Source organism: Bufo gargarizans, chromosome 1 (genome assembly GCF_014858855.1).
Source record: "Bufo gargarizans isolate SCDJY-AF-19 chromosome 1, ASM1485885v1, whole genome shotgun sequence".
NCBI lineage: Eukaryota > Metazoa > Chordata > Amphibia > Anura > Bufonidae > Bufo > Bufo gargarizans.
In genome coordinates this window covers 339,340,099-339,361,334 of record NC_058080.1, presented here as the reverse complement: position 1 = coordinate 339,361,334, position 21,236 = coordinate 339,340,099, and positions in this window count along the sequence as shown.

Here is a 21,236-nt window from a genome sequence, read left to right as displayed (position 1 = left end):
TGAGGAGGGTGGTGTAGTGCCATGGAGCAGGGGTACTGTGCATTTGTGGAAATTTGCATATGTATCAAATCGTTTTTTTTGTTTTTTTTTTAACACAATAAAAGCACACAGAGCTATGGGGACTGGGTATTGCGGATGTGCTAGCGGCCATCTAGAGACCCATGTCCTCAGCTCTATGCACAAAATCCTGGTGACAGGTTCCCTTTACTACCAAAACCAGACAGACTGAACTTCTGAATGCTCTTCCTGGGGCCTGCTCTACTAAGTGGCCTTCTTATTAAGTGGAGTTAAAAAAACAAGGAGTTCTAGTGCTGTGTGTGGTTTTGTGGGAGTGATTGCAGGTGGCTGAGTGTGGATTGCAGCAGAGATCATTGAAAGTTAAGTGTTGGTATTCTAGTACTGCCATTTAAACCTTTTTTTTTTTTCTCTGCTTAATTAAGGGGAGTGCCCTGGGCAACCAGGTGCTATAAATTAACCCACTAAAACTCTGTAGAGCCTGCTCTTCCTGGGGCCTGCTCTACTAAGTGGCCTTCTTATTAAGTGGAGTTAAAAAAACAAGGAGTTCTAGTGCTGTGTGTGGTTTTGTGGGAGTGATTGCAGGTGGCTGAGTGTGGATTGCAGCAGAGATCATTGAAAGTTAAGTGTTGGTATTCTAGTACTGCCATTTAAACCTTTTTTTTTTTTTTCTCTGCTTAATTAACCACCTCCGGACCGCCTAACGCGCCGATGCGTCCGGAAGGTGGTTGCTTTTCTCCTCCTGGACGCATCGGCGCGTCATCTCGCGAGACGCGAGATTTCCTGTGAACGCGCGCACACAGGCGCGCGCGCTCACAGGAACGGAAGGTAAGCGAGTGGATCTCCAGCCTGCCAGCGGCGATCGCTCGCTGGCAGGCTGGAGATCCGAATTTTTTAACCCCTAACAGGTATATTAGACGCTGTTTTCATAACAGCGTCTAATATACCTCCTACCTGGTCCTCTGGTGGTCCCTTTTGTTAGGATCGACCACCAGAGGACTCAGGTAGGTCAGTACAGTCCCACCAAACACCACACTACACTACACTACACCCCCCCCCCCCCGGTCACTTATTAACCCCTTATAAACCCCTGATCACCCCATATAAACTCCCTGATCACCCCCCTGTCATTGATCACCGCCCTGTCATTGATCACCCCCCTGTCAGGCTCCGTTCAGACGTCCGCATGATTTTTACGGATCCGATCCATGTATCCATGGATCCGTAAAAATCATGCGGACGTCTGAATGGAGCCTTACAGGGGGGTGATCAATGACAGGCGGGTGATCACCCATATACACTCCCTGATCACCCCCTGTCATTGATCACCGCCCTGTCAGGCTCCATTCAGACGTCCGCATGATTTTTACGGATCCGATCCATGTATCCATGGATCCGTAAAAATCATTCGGACGTCTGAATGGAGCCTTACAGGGGGGTGATCACCCATATACACTCCCTGATCACCCCCTGTCATTGATCACCCCCCTGTCAGGCTCCATTCAGACGTCCGCATGATTTTTACGGATCCGATCCATGGATCCATGGATCCGTAAAAATCATGCGGACGTCTGAATGGAGCCTTACAGGGGGGGTGATCAGTGACAGGGGGGTGATCACCCTGATTACCCTGATCACCCCCTGTCATTGATAACCCCCCTGTAAGGCTCCATTCAGACGTCCGCATGCGTTCTGTGGATCCGATCCATGTATCCATGGATCCGTAAAAAATCATGCGGATGTCTGAATGGAGCCTTACAGGGGGGGTGATCAGTGACAGGGGGGTGATCACCCTGATTACCCTGATCACCCCCTGTCATTGATAACCCCCCTGTAAGGCTCCATTCAGACGTCCGCATGCGTTCTGTGGATCCGATCCATGTATCCATGGATCCGTAAAAAATCATGCGGATGTCTGAATGGAGCCTTACAGGGGGGGTGATCAGTGACAGGGGGGTGATCACCCTGATTACCCTGATCACCCCCTGTCATTGATAACCCCCCTGTAAGGCTCCATTCAGACGTCCGCATGCGTTCTGTGGATCCGATCCATGTATCCATGGATCCGTAAAAAATCATGCGGATGTCTGAATGGAGCCTTACAGGGGGGTGATCAGTGACAGGGGGGTGATCACCCTGATTACCCTGATCACCCCCTGTCATTGATAACCCCCCTGTAAGGCTCCATTCAGACGTCCGCATGCGTTTTGTGGATCCGATCCATGTATCCATGGATCCGTAAAAAATCATGCGGATGTCTGAATGGAGCCTTACAGGGGGGGTGATCAGTGACAGGGGGGTGATCACCCTGATTACCCTGATCACCCCCTGTCATTGATAACCCCCCTGTAAGGCTCCATTCAGACGTCTGCATGCGTTCTGTGGATCCGATCCATGTATCCATGGATCCGTAAAAAATCATGCGGATGTCTGAATGGAGCCTTACAGGGGGGGTGATCAGTGACAGGGGGGTGATCACCCTGATTACCCTGATCACCCCCTGTCATTGATAACCCCCCTGTAAGGCTCCATTCAGACGTCCGCATGCGTTCTGTGGATCCGATCCATGTATCCATGGATCCGTAAAAAATCATGCGGATGTCTGAATGGAGCCTTACAGGGGGGTGATCAGTGACAGGGGGGTGATCACCCTGATTACCCTGATCACCCCCTGTCATTGATAACCCCCCTGTAAGGCTCCATTCAGACGTCCGCATGCGTTTTGTGGATCCGATCCATGTATCCATGGATCCGTAAAAAATCATGCGGATGTCTGAATGGAGCCTTACAGGGGGGGTGATCAGTGACAGGGGGGTGATCACCCTGATTACCCTGATCACCCCCTGTCATTGATAACCCCCCTGTAAGGCTCCATTCAGACGTCCGCATGCGTTCTGTGGATCCGATCCATGTATCCATGGATCCGTAAAAATCATGCGGACGTCTGAATGGAGCCTTACAGGGGGGGTGATCAGTGACAGGGGGGTGATTACCCTGATCACCCCCTGTCATTGATAACCCCCCTGTAAGGCTCCATTCAGACGTCCGCATGCGTTTTGTGGATCCGATCCATGTATCCATGGATCCGTAAAAAAATCATGCGGATGTCTGAATGGAGCCTTACAGGGGGGGGTGATCAATGACAGGGGGTGATCAGGGAGTCTATATGGGTGATCACCCCCCTGTCATTGATCACCCCCCTGTCATTGATCACTCCCCCCCTGGTAAGGCTCCATTCAGCCATTTTTTTTGGCACAAGTTAGCGGAAATTTTTTGTTTGTTTTTGTTTTCGTTTTTTCTTACAAAGTCTCATATTCCACTAACTTGTGTCAAAAAATAAAATCTCACATGGACGCACCATACCCCTCACGGAATCCAAATGCGTAAACATTTTTAGACATTTATATTCCAGACTTCTCACGCTTTAGGGCCCCTAAAAAGCCAGGGCAGTATAAATACCCCACATGTGACCCCATTTCGGAAAGAAGACACCCCAAGGTATTCCGTGAGGGGCATATTGAGTCCATGAAAGATTGAAATTTTTGTCCTAAGTTAGCGGAAAGTGAGACTTTGTGAGAAAAAAAACAAAAAAAATCAATATCCGCTAACTTATGCAAAAAAAAAAAAAATTCTAGGAACTCGCCAGGCCCCTCATTGAATACCTCGGGGTGTCTTCTTTCCAAAGTGGGGTCACATGTGGGGTATTTATACTGCCCTGGCTTTTTAGGGGCCCGAAAGTGTGAGAAGAAGTCTGGGATCCAAATGTCTAAAAATGCCCTCCTAAAAGGAATTTGGGCCCCTTTGCGCATCTAGGCTGCAAAAAAGTGTCACACATCTGGTATCGCCGTACTCAGGAGAAGTTGGGGAATGTGTTTTGGGGTGTCATTTTACATATACCCATGCTGGGTGAGAAAAGTATCTTGGTCAAATGCCAACTTTGTATAAAAAAAATGGGAAAAGTTGTCTTTTGCCAAGATATTTCTCTCACCCAGCATGGGTATATGTAAAATGACCCCCCAAAACACATTCCCCAACTTCTCCTGAGTACGGCGATACCAGATGTGTGACACTTTTTTGCAGCCAAGGTGGGCAAAGGGGCACCTTTCAGATTTCGCAGGCCATTTTTTACACATTTTGATTTCAAGGTACTTCTTACACATTTGGGCCCCTAAATTGCCAGGGCAGTATAACTACGCCACAAGTGACCCCATTTTGGAAAGAAGACACCCCAAGGTATTCCGTGGGGGGCACGGCGAGTTCCTAGAATTTTTTATTTTTTGTCACAATTTAGCGGAAAATGATGATTTTTCTTTTTTTTTTCTTTTTTCCTTACAAAGTCTCATATTCCACTAACTTGCGACAAAAAATAAAAAATTCTAGGAACTCGCAGTGCCCCTCACGGAATACCTTGGGGTGTCTTCTTTCCAAAATGGGGTCACTTGTGGCGTAGTTATACTGCCCTGGCAATTTAGGGGCCCAAATGTGTGAGAAGAACTTTGCAATCAAAATGTGTAAAAAATGCCCTGCAAAATCCGAAAGGTGCACTTTGGAATATGTGCCCCTTTGCCCACCTTGGCAGCAAAAAAGTGTGACACATCTGGTATCGCCGTACTCAGGAGAAGTTGGGCAATGTGTTTTGGGGTGTCATTTTACATATACCCATGCTGGGTGAGAAAAATATCTTGGTCAAATGCCAACTTTGTATAAAAAAATTGGAAAAGTTGTCTTTTGCCAAGATATTTCTCTCACCCAGCATGGGTATATGTAAAATGACAGCCCAAAACACATTCCCCAACTTCTCCTGAGTACGGCGATACCAGATGTGTGACACTTTTTTGATGCCAAGGTGGGCAAAGGGGCACATATTCCAAAGTGCACCTTTCGGATTTCACCGGTCATTTTTTACAGATTTTGATTGCAAAGTACTTCTCACACATTTGGGCCCCTAAATTGCCAGGGCAGTATAACTACGCCACAAGTGACCCCATTTTGGAAAGAAGACACCCCATGGTATTCCGTGAGGGGCATGGCGAGTTCCTAGAATTTTTTATTTTTTGTCGCAAGTTAGTGGAATATGAGACTTTGTAAGGAAAAAAGAGAAAAAAAAAAAAATCATCATTTTCCGCTAACTTGTGACAAAAAATAAAAAATTCTAGGAACTCGCAGTGCCCCTCACGGAATACCTTAGGGTGTCTTCTTTCCAAAATGGGGTCACTTGTGGCGTAGTTATACTGCCCTGGCAATTTAGGGGCCCAAATGTGTGAGAAGTACCTTGCAATCAAAATGTGTAAAAAATGCCCTGCAAAATCCGAAAGGTGCACTTTGGAATATGTGCCCCTTTGCCCACCTTGGCAGCAAAAAAGTGTGACACATCTGGCTATCGCCGTACTCAGGAGAAGTTGGGCAATGTGTTTTGGGGTGTCATTTTACATATACCCATGCTGGGTGAGAAAAATATCTTGGTCAAATGCCAACTTTGTATAAAAAAATGGGAAAAGTTGTCTTTTGCCAAGATATTTCTCTCACCCAGCATGGGTATATGTAAAATGACACCCCAAAACACATTCCCCAACTTCTCCTGAGTACGGCGATACCACATGTGTGACACTTTTTTGCTGCCAAGGTGGGCAAAGGGGCGCATATTCCAAAGTGCACCTTTCAGGATTTCACCGGTCATTTCTTACACATTTTGATTGCAAAGTTCTTCTCACACATTTGGGCCCCTAAATTGCCAGGGCAGTATAACTACGCCACAAGTGACCCCATTTTGGAAAGAAGACACCCCAAGGTATTCTGTGAGGGGCATGGTGAGTTCCTAGAATTTTTATTTTTTGTCGCAAGTTAGTGGAATATGAGACTTTGTAAGAAAAAAATAAAAAAAAAAAAATCATCATCATTTTCCGCTAACTTGTGACAAAAAATAAAAAGTTCTATGAACTCACTATGCCCATCAGCGAATACCTTAGGGTGTCTACTTTCCGAAATGGGGTCATTTGTGGGGTTTTTCTACTGTTTGGGCATTGTAGAACCTCAGGAAACATGACAGGTGCTCAGAAAATCAGAGCCGTTTCAAAAAGCGGAAATTCACATTTTTGTACCATAGTTTGTAAATGCTATAACTTTTACCCAAACCATTTTTTTTTTGCCCAAACATTTTTTTTTTATCAAAGACATGTAGAACTATAAATTTAGCGAAAAATTTATATATGGATGTCGTTTTTTTTTGCAAAATTTCACAGCTGAAAGTGAAAAATGTCATTTTTTTGCAAAAAAATCGTTACATTTTGATTAATAACAAAAAAAGTAAAAATGTCAGCAGCAATAAAATACCACCAAATGAAAGCTCCATTAGTGAGAAGAAAAGGAGGTAAAATTCATTTGGGTGGTAAGTTGCATGACCGAGCGATAAACGGTGAAAGTAGTGTAGTGCCGAAGTGTAAAAAGTGGCCTGGTCATGAAGGGGGTTTCACCTAGCGGGGCTGAAGTGGTTAAGGGGAGTGCCCTGGGCAACCAGGTGCTATAAATTAACCCACTAAAACTCTGTAGAGCCTGCTCTTCCTGGGGCCTGCTCTACTAAGTGGCCTTCTTATTAAGTGGAGTTAAAAAAACAAGGAGTTCTAGTGCTGTGTGTGGTTTTGTGGGAGTGATTGCAGGTGGCTGAGTGTGGATTGCAGCAGAGATCATTGAAAGTTAAGTGTTGGTATTCTAGTACTGCCATTTAAACCTTTTTTTTTTTTTCTCTGCTTAATTAAGGGGAGTGCCCTGGGCAACCAGGTGCTATAAATTAACCCACTAAAACTCTGTAGAGCCTGCTCTTCCTGGGGCCTGCTCTACTAAGTGGCCTTCTTATTAAGTGGAGTTAAAAAAACAAGGAGTTCTAGTGCTGTGTGTGGTTTTGTGGGAGTGATTGCAGGTGGCTGAGTGTGGATTGCAGCAGAGATCATTGAAAGTTAAGTGTTGGTATTCTAGTACTGCCATTTAAACTTTTTTTTTTTTTTCTCTGCTTAATTAAGGGGAGTGCCCTGGGCAACCAGGTGCTATAAATTAACCCACTAAAACTCTGTAGAGCCTGCTCTTCCTGGGGCCTGCTCTACTAAGTGGCCTTCTTATTAAGTGGAGTTAAAAAAACAAGGAGTTCTAGTGCTGTGTGTGGTTTTGTGGGAGTGATTGCAGGTGGCTGAGTGTGGATTGCAGCAGAGATCATTGAAAGTTAAGTGTTGGTATTCTAGTACTGCCATTTAAACCTTTTTTTTTTTTTTTTCTCTGCTTAATTAAGGGGAGTGCCCTGGGCAACCAGGTGCTATAAATTAACCCACTAAAACTCTGTAGAGCCTGCTCTTCCTGGGGCCTGCTCTACTAAGTGGCCTTCTTATTAAGTGGAGTTAAAAAAACAAGGAGTTCTAGTGCTGTGTGTGGTTTTGTGGGAGTGATTGCAGGTGGCTGAGTGTGGATTGCAGCAGAGATCATTGAAAGTTAAGTGTTGGTATTCTAGTACTGCCATTTAAACCTTTTTTTTTTTTTTCTCTGCTTAATTAAGGGGAGTGCCCTGGGCAACCAGGTGCTATAAATTAACCCACTAAAACTCTGTAGAGCCTGCTCTTCCTGGGGCCTGCTCTACTAAGTGGCCTTCTTATTAAGTGGAGTTAAAAAAACAAGGAGTTCTAGTGCTGTGTGTGGTTTTGTGGGAGTGATTGCAGGTGGCTGAGTGTGGATTGCAGCAGAGATCATTGAAAGTTAAGTGTTGGTATTCTAGTACTGCCATTTAAACCTTTTTTTTTTTTTTCTCTGCTTAATTAAGGGGAGTGCCCTGGGCAACCAGGTGCTATAAATTAACCCACTAAAACTCTGTAGAGCCTGCTCTTCCTGGGGCCTGCTCTACTAAGTGGCCTTCTTATTAAGTGGAGTTAAAAAAACAAGGAGTTCTAGTGCTGTGTGTGGTTTTGTGGGAGTGATTGCAGGTGGCTGAGTGTGGATTGCAGCAGAGATCATTGAAAGTTAAGTGTTGGTATTCTAGTACTGCCATTTAAACCTTTTTTTTTTTTTTCTCTGCTTAATTAAGGGGAGTGCCCTGGGCAACCAGGTGCTATAAATTAACCCACTAAAACTCTGTAGAGCCTGCTCTTCCTGGGGCCTGCTCTACTAAGTGGCCTTCTTATTAAGTGGAGTTAAAAAAACAAGGAGTTCTAGTGCTGTGTGTGGTTTTGTGGGAGTGATTGCAGGTGGCTGAGTGTGGATTGCAGCAGAGATCATTGAAAGTTAAGTGTTGGTATTCTAGTACTGCCATTTAAACCTTTTTTTTTTTTCTCTGCTTAATTAAGGGGAGTGCCCTGGGCAACCAGGTGCTATAAATTAACCCACTAAAACTCTGTAGAGCCTGCTCTTCCTGGGGCCTGCTCTACTAAGTGGCCTTCTTATTAAGTGGAGTTAAAAAAACAAGGAGTTCTAGTGCTGTGTGTGGTTTTGTGGGAGTGATTGCAGGTGGCTGAGTGTGGATTGCAGCAGAGATCATTGAAAGTTAAGTGTTGGTATTCTAGTACTGCCATTTAAACCTTTTTTTTTTTTTCTCTGCTTAATTAAGGGGAGTGCCCTGGGCAACCAGGTGCTATAAATTAACCCACTAAAACTCTGTAGAGCCTGCTCTTCCTGGGGCCTGCTCTACTAAGTGGCCTTCTTATTAAGTGGAGTTAAAAAAACAAGGAGTTCTAGTGCTGTGTGTGGTTTTGTGGGAGTGATTGCAGGTGGCTGAGTGTGGATTGCAGCAGAGATCATTGAAAGTTAAGTGTTGGTATTCTAGTACTGCCATTTAAACCTTTTTTTTTTTTTTTCTCTGCTTAATTAAGGGGAGTGCCCTGGGCAACCAGGTGCTATAAATTAACCCACTAAAACTCTGTAGAGCCTGCTCTTCCTGGGGCCTGCTCTACTAAGTGGCCTTCTTATTAAGTGGAGTTAAAAAAACAAGGAGTTCTAGTGCTGTGTGTGGTTTTGTGGGAGTGATTGCAGGTGGCTGAGTGTGGATTGCAGCAGAGATCATTGAAAGTTAAGTGTTGGTATTCTAGTACTGCCATTTAAACCTTTTTTTTTTTTTTTTCTCTGCTTAATTAAGGGGAGTGCCCTGGGCAACCAGGTGCTATAAATTAACCCACTAAAACTCTGTAGAGCCTGCTCTTCCTGGGGCCTGCTCTACTAAGTGGCCTTCTTATTAAGTGGAGTTAAAAAAACAAGGAGTTCTAGTGCTGTGTGTGGTTTTGTGGGAGTGATTGCAGGTGGCTGAGTGTGGATTGCAGCAGAGATCATTGAAAGTTAAGTGTTGGTATTCTAGTACTGCCATTTAAACCTTTTTTTTTTTTTTCTCTGCTTAATTAAGGGGAGTGCCCTGGGCAACCAGGTGCTATAAATTAACCCACTAAAACTCTGTAGAGCCTGCTCTTCCTGGGGCCTGCTCTACTAAGTGGCCTTCTTATTAAGTGGAGTTAAAAAAACAAGGAGTTCTAGTGCTGTGTGTGGTTTTGTGGGAGTGATTGCAGGTGGCTGAGTGTGGATTGCAGCAGAGATCATTGAAAGTTAAGTGTTGGTATTCTAGTACTGCCATTTAAACCTTTTTTTTTTTTTTTCTCTGCTTAATTAAGGGGAGTGCCCTGGGCAACCAGGTGCTATAAATTAACCCACTAAAACTCTGTAGAGCCTGCTCTTCCTGGGGCCTGCTCTACTAAGTGGCCTTCTTATTAAGTGGAGTTAAAAAAACAAGGAGTTCTAGTGCTGTGTGTGGTTTTGTGGGAGTGATTGCAGGTGGCTGAGTGTGGATTGCAGCAGAGATCATTGAAAGTTAAGTGTTGGTATTCTAGTACTGCCATTTAAACCTTTTTTTTTTTTTTTCTCTGCTTAATTAAGGGGAGTGCCCTGGGCAACCAGGTGCTATAAATTAACCCACTAAAACTCTGTAGAGCCTGCTCTTCCTGGGGCCTGCTCTACTAAGTGGCCTTCTTATTAAGTGGAGTTAAAAAAACAAGGAGTTCTAGTGCTGTGTGTGGTTTTGTGGGAGTGATTGCAGGTGGCTGAGTGTGGATTGCAGCAGAGATCATTGAAAGTTAAGTGTTGGTATTCTAGTACTGCCATTTAAACCTTTTTTTTTTTTTTTCTCTGCTTAATTAAGGGGAGTGCCCTGGGCAACCAGGTGCTATAAATTAACCCACTAAAACTCTGTAGAGCCTGCTCTTCCTGGGGCCTGCTCTACTAAGTGGCCTTCTTATTAAGTGGAGTTAAAAAAACAAGGAGTTCTAGTGCTGTGTGTGGTTTTGTGGGAGTGATTGCAGGTGGCTGAGTGTGGATTGCAGCAGAGATCATTGAAAGTTAAGTGTTGGTATTCTAGTACTGCCATTTAAACCTTTTTTTTTTTTTTCTCTGCTTAATTAAGGGGAGTGCCCTGGGCAACCAGGTGCTATAAATTAACCCACTAAAACTCTGTAGAGCCTGCTCTTCCTGGGGCCTGCTCTACTAAGTGGCCTTCTTATTAAGTGGAGTTAAAAAAACAAGGAGTTCTAGTGCTGTGTGTGGTTTTGTGGGAGTGATTGCAGGTGGCTGAGTGTGGATTGCAGCAGAGATCATTGAAAGTTAAGTGTTGGTATTCTAGTACTGCCATTTAAACCTTTTTTTTTTTTTTTCTCTGCTTAATTAAGGGGAGTGCCCTGGGCAACCAGGTGCTATAAATTAACCCACTAAAACTCTGTAGAGCCTGCTCTTCCTGGGGCCTGCTCTACTAAGTGGCCTTCTTATTAAGTGGAGTTAAAAAAACAAGGAGTTCTAGTGCTGTGTGTGGTTTTGTGGGAGTGATTGCAGGTGGCTGAGTGTGGATTGCAGCAGAGATCATTGAAAGTTAAGTGTTGGTATTCTAGTACTGCCATTTAAACCTTTTTTTTTTTTTTTTCTCTGCTTAATTAAGGGGAGTGCCCTGGGCAACCAGGTGCTATAAATTAACCCACTAAAACTCTGTAGAGCCTGCTCTTCCTGGGGCCTGCTCTACTAAGTGGCCTTCTTATTAAGTGGAGTTAAAAAAACAAGGAGTTTAAGAAAAGGAGTTTGGAAACTAAGGTTGGATATAATTTCCTTGTGTGTTGTTGGCTTGGTTTAGCATAGCCCTTCGGCTACAGCAGACAGGGTCTAGGTCTGAATCATATATACTGTTTTACTTTTTTACTGTTGTAATCCCCATTTAGTATGTGTTGCACAATTTACAACGCAGTCCAGTGCACATCTTGCATGATGTATGCAGTCCTGGAACAGGAGTTCAAGGGTGCATATCTTTGTTCTAGATGTGAGCAAATAACCCGTTTGGAATCGCAAATCGAGTCTCTAAACGGGCAAGTTGCAACACTGAGAGGCATTGATAATTTGCAAAAGAGTTTGCTTCTCACCGAGCAAGCACTCTTTGGGGTAGATGAGGGGGAGGGTGACAGAGAGGAGGCTGAGGAAAGTGAGGTAGCTAGCTGGGTAACAGTTAGAAAGCGGGGTAGAGGGAAGAGTGCCAGGGAGGCTAGCCCTGATCTGACACACCCCAACAAGTTTGCACGTTTGGCAGATGAGGGGGATGTCAGTCCGGGGACGGCACTGCTGCAGCCGGACACTTCCTCTGCCAGTCAGGGGAATGTCAGCTCCAGTAAGCAGGGAACCAGGAGAGCAGGGCAGGCCAGACAGGTGCTGGTAGTGGGCGACTCCATTATTAGGGGAACAGATAGGGAAATCTGTCACAAAGACCGTGATCGCCGAACAGTGTGCTGTCTTCCTGGCGCTAGAGTTCGACACATTGCGGATCGGGTTGACAGATTACTGGGAGGGGCTGGAGAAGATCCAGCGGTCATGGTCCATATCGGAACCAATGACAAAGTTAGAGGTAGGTGGAGAGTCCTTAAAAATGATTTCAGGGATTTAGGTCAAAAGCTGAGGGCAAGGACCTCAAAGGTAGTATTTTCCGAAATACTGCCTGTACCAGCGAGCCACACAAGAAAGGCAGCGGGAGATTATGGAGATTAACAAGTGGCTCAAGAACTGGTGTAGGAAGGAGGGGTTTGGGTTCCTGGAGAACTGGGCCGATTTTTCTATCGGCTACAGGCTCTATCGTAGGGACGGGCTGCACCTCAATGGGGAAGGGGCAGCTGTGCTGGGGAGAAAGATGGCTAGAAGGTTGGAGGAGTGTTTAAACTAGGGACTGGGGGGGAGGGTAATTACGTTATAGGACGGGAAGATAGTGCAGATAGAGACCGGGGGCAAAGTAATGGGACTGGGGGAGGAATGGAAGGAGGGACTAGAACAGTTCAGAAGGAAAGGTGTAGGGTAAAAAATATACATAAACCTCTCAAATGTATGTATACTAATGCCAGAAGCCTGACTAATAAAACTGGTGAACTGGAATTAGTGATGTGTGAGGAGAACTATGACATAGTGGGAATAACTGAGACATGGCTGGATGATAGCTATGACTGGGCAGGTTAATGTACAAGGTTACAGTCTGTTTAGAAAGGATCGTCAAAACCGGAGAGGAGGAGGGGTCTGCCTCTATGTAAAGTCCGGTCTAAAGCCCACACTCCGCGAAGATATAAATGAGGGACATGAACATGTGGAGTCACTGTGGGTAGAGATACATGGAGCTAAAAACAACAATAAATTACTAATAGGAGTTTACTATAAACCACCTAATATACCAGAGTCCACAGAAAATCTATTACTAAACGAGATAGACGAGGCGGCAAATCATAATGAGGTGGTTATTATGGGGGACTTCAACTACCCAGATATAGACTGGGAAACTGAAACTTGTATATCTCATAAAGGAAACAGGTTCTTGGCAATAACCAAAGACAATTACCTCTCCCAACTGGTTCAGGACCCGACTAGAGGGACGGCCATACTGGACTTAGTATTAACCAATAGGCCGGACAGAACAACAGACGTGCAGGTTGGGGGACACCTGGGAAATAGTGACCACAAAGTAATAACCTTCCAATTATCATTCAAAAGAGCGTTTCTACAGGGAGGAACAAAAATACCAAACTTCAAAAAAGCTAAATTTAGCCAACTAAGAGAGGCCATAGGCCAAACTAACTGGGACAAAGTCCTCAAAAATAAAAATACAGCCACAAAATGGGATATCTTTAAAAACATCCTAAAATCTCATTGTGAGAGGTACATACCGTATGGTAATAAAAGGTTAAGGAATAAAAAGAAACCAATGTGGATAAATAGAACTGTAACGAAAGCAATAAATGACAAAAAGAAAGCATATCATTCACTGAAACAGGAGGGGAGCACGGAAGCACTGAAAAACTATAAGGAAAAAAATAGAACATGTAAAAAACAAATAAAAGCGGCCAAACTAGAGACCGAGAGATTAATTGCCAAAGAGAGTAAAACTAACCCTAAAATGTTCTTCAATTATATAAATGTTAAAAAGTATAAATCTCAAGGTGTCGGCCCTTTAAAGAGTAATGAGGGGGAAGTCGCAGAGAGCGATGAGGAGAAAGCAAAGCTGTTAAATATTTTATTTTCCAATGTATTCACTGAGGAAAATAAATTGTCAGATGACATGCAGAATGCAAAAATAAATTCCCCATTAAAAGTGTCCTGTCTGACCCAGGAAGAAGTACATCAGCGACTTAAAAAGATTAAAATAGACAAATCGCCAGGACCGGATGACATACACCCCCGTATCCTAAAGGAATTAAGTAATGTCATAGCCAGACCCTTATTTCTGATATTTGCAGACTCTATACTGACAGGGAATGTCCCACAGGATTGGCGCATGGCATACTGTGGTGCCAATATTCAAAAAGGGGCCAAAAACAGACCCTGGAAACTATAGGCCGGTAAGTTTAACATCTGTTGTGGGTAAACTGTTTGAAGGTTTTCTGAGAGATGCTATATTAGAGCATCTCAACAGAAATAAGCAAATAACGCCATATCAGCATGGCTTCGTGAGGGATCGGTCATGTCAGACTAATTTAATCAGTTTCTATGAGGAGGTAAGTTCTAGACTTGACAGCGGCGAATCAATGGATGTCGTATATCTGGACTTCTCCAAAGCATTTGACACTGTACCACATAAAAGGTTAGTATATAAAATGAGAATGCTCGGACTGGGAGAAAACATCTGTATGTGGGTAAGTAACTGGCTCAGTGATAGAAAACAGAGGGTGGTTATTAACGGTACACACTCAGATTGGGTCACTGTCACTAGTGGGGTACCTCAGGGGTCAGTATTGGGCCCTATTCTCTTCAATATATTTATTAATGATCTTGTAGAAGGCTTGCATAGTAAAGTATCAATTTTCGCAGATGACACTAAACTGTGTAAAGTAATTTACACTGATGAGGACAGTATACTACTACAGAGGGATCTGGATAGACTGGAGGCTTGGGCAGATAAGTGGCAGATGAGGTTTAACACTGATAAATGTAAAGTTATGCACATGGGAAGGAAAAATGCAAGTCAACCGTACATACTAAATGGTAAAACACTCGGTAACACTGACATGGAAAAGGATCTAGGAATTTTAATAAACAGCAAACTAAGCTGCAAAAACCAGTGTCAGGCAGCTGCTGCCAAGGCCAACAAGATAATGGGTTGCATCAGAAGGGGCATAGATTCCCGTGATAAGAACATAGTCCTACCACTTTACAAATCGCTAGTCAGACCACACATGGAGTACTGTGTACAGTTCTGGGCTCCTGTAAACAAGGCAGACATAGCAGAGCTGGAGAAGGTCCAGAGGAGGGCAACTAAAGTAATAACTGGAATGGGGCAACTACAGTACCCTGAAAGATTATCAAAATTAGAGTTATTCACTTTAGAAAAAAGACGACTGAGGGGAGATCTAATTAATATGTATAAATATATCAAGGGTCAGTACAGAGATCTATCCCATCAGCTATTTATCCCCAGGACTGTGACTGTGACGAGGGGACATCCTCTGCGCCTGGAGGAAAGAAGGTTTGTACACAAACATAGAAAAGGATTCTTTACGGTAAGAGCAGTGAGAATATGGAACTCTCTGCCTGAGGAGGTGGTGATGGTGAGTACAATAAAGGAATTCAAGAGGGGCCTGGACGTATTTCTGGAGCTTAATAATATTACAGGCTATAGCTACTAGAGAGGGGTCTTCCTCTGGATCAACTTGCGGGATAACAGGCCGAACTGGATGGACAAATGTCTTTTTTCGGCCTTATGTACTATGTTACTATGTTACTATGTTAGCTATTTTGTTAGGTCTGGAAACTTGTTTTTGTCTGGAAAAAATGGCTGTGTCATTGCCATTGAGTATCACTAAAGCTGTAATGTAAGTATGCATATGAAAGACGTAACGTGTTACAATGTATCTGTTTGTGCAGAGCTTCTACACTCAACCCCTCCCACTAGAAGGTTCCATTCTAGCTAGAAACTGTGTATAAGGAGAGCAATCAGAGCCCCTAGCGTTCTGCATTTAGGGACCAGTACTTGGAGGGGAGACTCATGCCAGTCTGCATGAGTGACCAGAAGAATACTTTGAGATGGGGACACTGAGCAACAGACCATGGGTCACTAGTAGGGTGGAGCGAACCCGAACTGAAAAGTTCGGATTTGTTACAAACTTTAGGATTTTTAGACCCCGGACCCGAACTTTTCAGTAAAAGTTTGTGTTCGGTGTTCGGCGAGTTAATGGCGCTTTTTGAAAGGCTGCAGAGCAGCCAATCAACAATCGTTTAACTCGTGTGCCCTTAGAAGCCATCACAGCCATGCCTACTAATGGCATGGCTGTGATTGGCCAGTGCAGCATGTGACCCGGCCTCTATATAAGTTGGAGTCACGTAGCGCTGCATGTCACTCTGCTCTTATTAGTGTAGGGATAGGATGATGCTGCTGTGGGGGAGAGAATAGGAAGGAATCTTTTATCAGAAGTGCTTGTTTAAAGGATAACTGTCGTATTTATATTTTTTTGGGGAGTATTTGATTGCGGTGATTAATATCACCTTGGTGGCCCTATTTCAACTTTTCATTGTGTATTCAATTACCCCTTAATTCCTTTTATGAGCAGAGGATGTGGATCCTCCGTGTCAGCTGCTAGAGGACTGGGAATTAGTCCAATATTGCTGACTCTCAGAGTCAGGACCCTGGTGACTGCACCTGTTACCTTGAATGCAGCTACCTGTAGTAGTGTGAACAGAGTCCAACAAAGGCAGAATAAAGATGGTCTTTACTGGCAGACAGTATTCAAAAGTCACTTGACAGATACAGGCAACACAAAGTTCAGAGCAATATAGCGTGCAGATATAAGCAGTCCCATAGGCAGTGCAGGGTCTGGATCCAGGCAGACTTACAGGAGGAGATGGACAGATGTGTAGTCAGGCAGTGCAGATATAAGCGGTCTCATTGTCAGGCAGTGCAGGGTCTAGATCCAGGCAGACTTACAGGAGGAAATGGGCAGACGCATAGTCAGGCAGTGCAGAGGTCTATAATCCAGGTGATCCAATAAACAGACGTCAGGCAGATGCGTAGTCAAATGAAGCGGAGGTCAGAATCCAGGAAGTCCAATAAACAGACACAGTGGGACGCTTCAGCAGGAGTCAAGAGGTACAACAACCACGCTTGGGCACTTCATGGTGAGTGAAGCTGCCTTAAATACAAATTGTCCCGCCTCCGGGTGGGGATGGTAATCAGGAACCAGCTGCCTACTCCTATAAGAAAGGGAGAGGTGCGCACGTGCTATAGCGCACCAGATGACACCTGGCAAAGAGGACGGATGCGGCGGTATGCTGGCGGGCACCTGCGTCTCCTACAAGGTAAGCCGGTACTGGGACCCATAGTGCTGAGATGTGTAGACAGCGATCTGCCACCCTGCAGTGGAGATGCAGATCCCATACTGACAGTACCCCCCTTCCCATATGACCCCTCCTCCACACTGCTGACCTGGAGAGAAATTTCTTCAGCAACAGAGGGGCATGAATATTCTCTGCAGATTCCCATGACCTTTCTTCAGGCCCGTAGCCCTTCCAGTCCACCAAATAGAAGGTCTTACCTCTGATAATCCTCCTGTCTAGAATGTCCTTAACTTCAAACTCATCATCCATAGTGACAGGAGGAGGGTTCTGTGAAGTGCCTTTGCAAAACCTGTTAAAGACAGCTGGCTTAAGTATCGAGACATGAAATTAGTTGGGAATCCGCAAGGTAGAAGGTAGTTTGAGCTTGTAGGCAACAGGATTAATTTTCTTGATCACAGAAAAAGGTCTCAAGAATCGCGGAGCCAGTGTAAGAGGGAAGTCTGAGATGGATATTCTTAGAAGAAAGCCATACCTTGTCTCCGATGGCAAACTGAGGAGGAGGTCTGCACCTCTTATCTGCAGACCTTTTCATCTGGTCTGCTGTTCTCCGAAGCGATACTTTAGTGTCAGACCAGACCCGAGACAGCTCCTTCACAGGAACCCGAGACAGGAACTCCAGAAGAAGGCCACACGGGAAGAGGAACACTTGGATGTCGTCCATAGACCACAAAAAATGGAGATTTACCTGTGGCTTGGTTGACTCTATTGTTATGAGCAAATTCCGCCGAGTGAAGATGCTTCACCCAGTCGTCCTGATGGGCATTGGTGAAATGTCACAGAAAGCTGACCAATATTTGGTTCATGCGTTCCACCTGGCCTTTAGACTGTGGATGATAGGCAAAAGAAAAGTCCAAAGAGACATTCAGAGACTTACATAAAGATCTCCAGAATCGGGAGGTGAATTGTACTCCTCTATCCGAGACGATATGGAGAGGAAATCCATGAAGGCGGAATATATGTAAAATGAATAGCTCAGCCAGACGAGGAGCAGATGGCAGACCTGAATAAAGTGCGACATCTTAGAAAAACGGTCAATGACAACCCAAATGACAGGTAAATCTGTTATAAAGTCCATACCAATATGCTGCCAGGGGACCTCAGGCACCAGAAGAGGCAATAATAAACCTGCAGGTTTCAGTCTGGAAGACTTATTCTGGGCACACAAGGTACAGGAAGCCACAAAGTCTACAATATCCATGGTTATGGATGGCCACCAGTAATGTCTGGAGATAAGACTCAAGGTCCCCCGTTGACCTGGATGGCCAGCAATATTGGATGCATGCCCCCACTGTAAAACCTTCCTTCGTTTAGATTCCGGAACAAAGATCTTAACTGGGGGAACCTTGGACAGGTTAACTGTAGCCACTCGGACTACTTTAGTTGGTTCAATGATGAACTGGGGTTCATCTTCTGAATCTGTGGTTTCAAAGGACCTAGAGAGAGCGTCCGCTTTGATATTTTTTTCTGCGGACCAAAAATGCAATTGAAAATTAAATCAGGGAAAGAAGAGAGACCAACGGGCCTGACCAGGATTAAGTCGTTGAGCTGTCTGCAAACAGGTGAGGTTCTTATGATCGGTGTAAATTATGACCGGTAGGCTAGAACCTTCCAGAAGATAGCTCCATTCCTCTAGAGCCAACTTAATTGCTAGGAGTTCCCTTTCCCCAATAGAATAGTTTTTTTCGGCAGTGGAGACATACGACCTGAGGCATTCTTCTGTGACAGGACTGCCCCGTCTCCCACGGAGGATGCGTCCACCTCCAAGAAGAACTGTTTGTTGGGTTCTGGGCGTCTAAGGACTGGAGCTAAAGAAAAGGCTTGCTTGAGGGAGGAAAATGCAGTCTCTGCTTCAGGGGACCATTCTTTGGGATTGACACCCTTCTTGGTCAGACCAGAAATAGGAGCTGTCAGGGTAGAAAAATTACGGATGATAATTGGCAAAATCCAAGAACCTCTGTATTGCCTTCAGGCCAGAGGGATGGGGCCAGTCGAACACTGCTGCCACCTTTCTAGGATCCATTTTGAGACCATGATCCGAGATGATGTACCCCAGGAAGGGCAGGGACGACTTTTCAAATACACATTTAGCGTACAGACGATTCTCTCGTAAGCGTTGTAAGGCCATTTGCACATGCCTGCGATAAGTTCTGATGTCTCTGGAAAAAATAAGAATATCATCCAAATAGACAACACAAGAATAGAGCAGATCGAAAAATGTCATTGACAAACTCCTGGAAGACAGCAGGGGCATTACTGAGTCCGAAGGGCATCACAAGGTATTCATAGTGGCCATCCCTGGTATTAAAAGCTGTCTTCCATTCGTCACCCTCACGAATCCATATTAAATTATATGCCCCCCGCAAGTCCAGCTTGGAGAAGATCCGAGCCCCACGGAGTCTATCAAATAATTCAGAAATTAACGGTAAAGGGTATTTATTCTTGATGGTGATCTTATTCAGACCACAGTGGTCTATACAGGTGTGAAGAGACTCATCTTTCTTTTTCGCAAAAAAGAATCCTGCCCCTGCGGGTGAGGAAGACTTGCTGATGAAAGCCCTCTCAAGGTTCTCCTTACTGTAATCTGCTGTTGCCGGCGATTCAGCAGGAGACAGAGGAAAAACACGAGGAGATGTCCCAGGTAGTAAATCAATTGGACAGTCAAAGGGGCGATGGGGAGGTAGTGTCTCAGCCTCTTTTTTTATCTAACACATCCGCAAAGGAATGATAGACCACTGGCAAGGCCTCCAGGTTTTTAAGGAGGGATATAGAGACCCTTAATTGAATAAAACATAAGCACTTGCCTTGGCACAGCTGTCCCCATTGAAGAACCTCTTGTCACCACCAGATCTTTGAGAAGTTCTGTTAGACGTTATTCAGTACCTTCTGCATAATCCTCTTTTGTTTTTCTTTCGTTTTGACATCTCTCATCCCTCTCCCAGCTGTCATTTATTAGCAGTGATTGCCTCCCTATATATCTCCTCCCATACTGCCTTACCTTGCGGTTTATACAACTTCCTGGAGTGTGCTGATGCTAGAAGCGGTTACTGCTGCATCCACAAGATAAGTCTGTTTCTTTATTTCAGTTTTGCTGTGGGCTTGATCCTAGGTGACCCTGTGTCACAACCAGACAGCTGAGAAGCTCTGACAGAAGCCTTTCAGAACCTCCTCCTTGAGTTTTCTTTGTTTTGAATTTCAGTTCCTCATCTTGTTAGCCTCTCTCAGCTGTCATGTAGTTGGACTGATTGCATCCCTTTAAATTCCTCCCCATAATGCATTAGTGTGCGGCTTATATAACTTCCTGGAGTGTGTGTGCATGCTGATCCTATTTTCCAGCCTTCTACAAGATAAGTGCTGTACATTTATTTGTGGTTTTCTGTTTGCTGGATCCCAGGTGACCCTGACTCCATCCGTGTCTAGTGTAGGGAGCCGGTGGTCGTGTCCCCTCACTATTGTAGGGTGTTCAGGTGGTATATAGTCGAGGTACGTGGATATGCGATCATCCACCATTGGGATTCTCGCATAGGCTGAGCAGACAGGGAGAGAGCCAGGTCTGATGCAGGGGTCTCCCTTTTGTTCCTTAGTTTTGGATCCAGTGAGTCATATATTCATTTTGCATTGTCTTGTTTCCTGTACACCTTCCGTGACATTATAAGCCGCCAAAACCATCTCAAGCATGGATCCGGTTTCACTTTTGACTGAACGCTTTCAGAGTCTTTCATTGGAGGTAGCTGATCTCCGTAAGCCTCTTTCTCAGTTTCTAGCGACCGATTCAGCTTGCGTTCATGGAGTTTGTTCTGAGCCTAAGATCTCGCTCCCGGATACGTTCTCCGGGGGGTAGTGAGAATTTTGTGCGTTTCAGAGAGGCTTGCAAACTCCATTTTCGCCGTCTTCCCCATTCCTCTGGTGATGAGGAACGGAGGGTGGGGATCATTATATCGCTGCTCAGGGGTAACGCTCAGTCGTGGGCCTTTTCGCTGCCGGTGGGGGCACGTCCCCTCCGTTCAGTGGATGAATTATTTTTAGCCCTGGGTCAGATATATGATGATCCGGATCGTGTTGCTTTGGCTGAGTCTAGACTAAGTCTTTTATGCCAGGGTAAACAATCCGCAGAGATATACTGCTCAGAATTTCGGAGATGGGCAGCTGATACTGGTTGGAATGATGCTGCACTCCGAAGTCAATTTTGCCATGGTCTTTCAGAGGGATTGAAAGATGCATTTGCCTTTCATGAGAGGCCTATCTTCTTGGACTCGGCTATGTCTCAGGCCGTTCGTATTGACAGGCGTCTTAGAGAGAGAGGAGAGATCTCTCCTTCCTGTCATACTCAGTCCCAGGACAGTGCAGCGGTCTCATTCTGTGCACAGGGGTCTCAGTCGCTG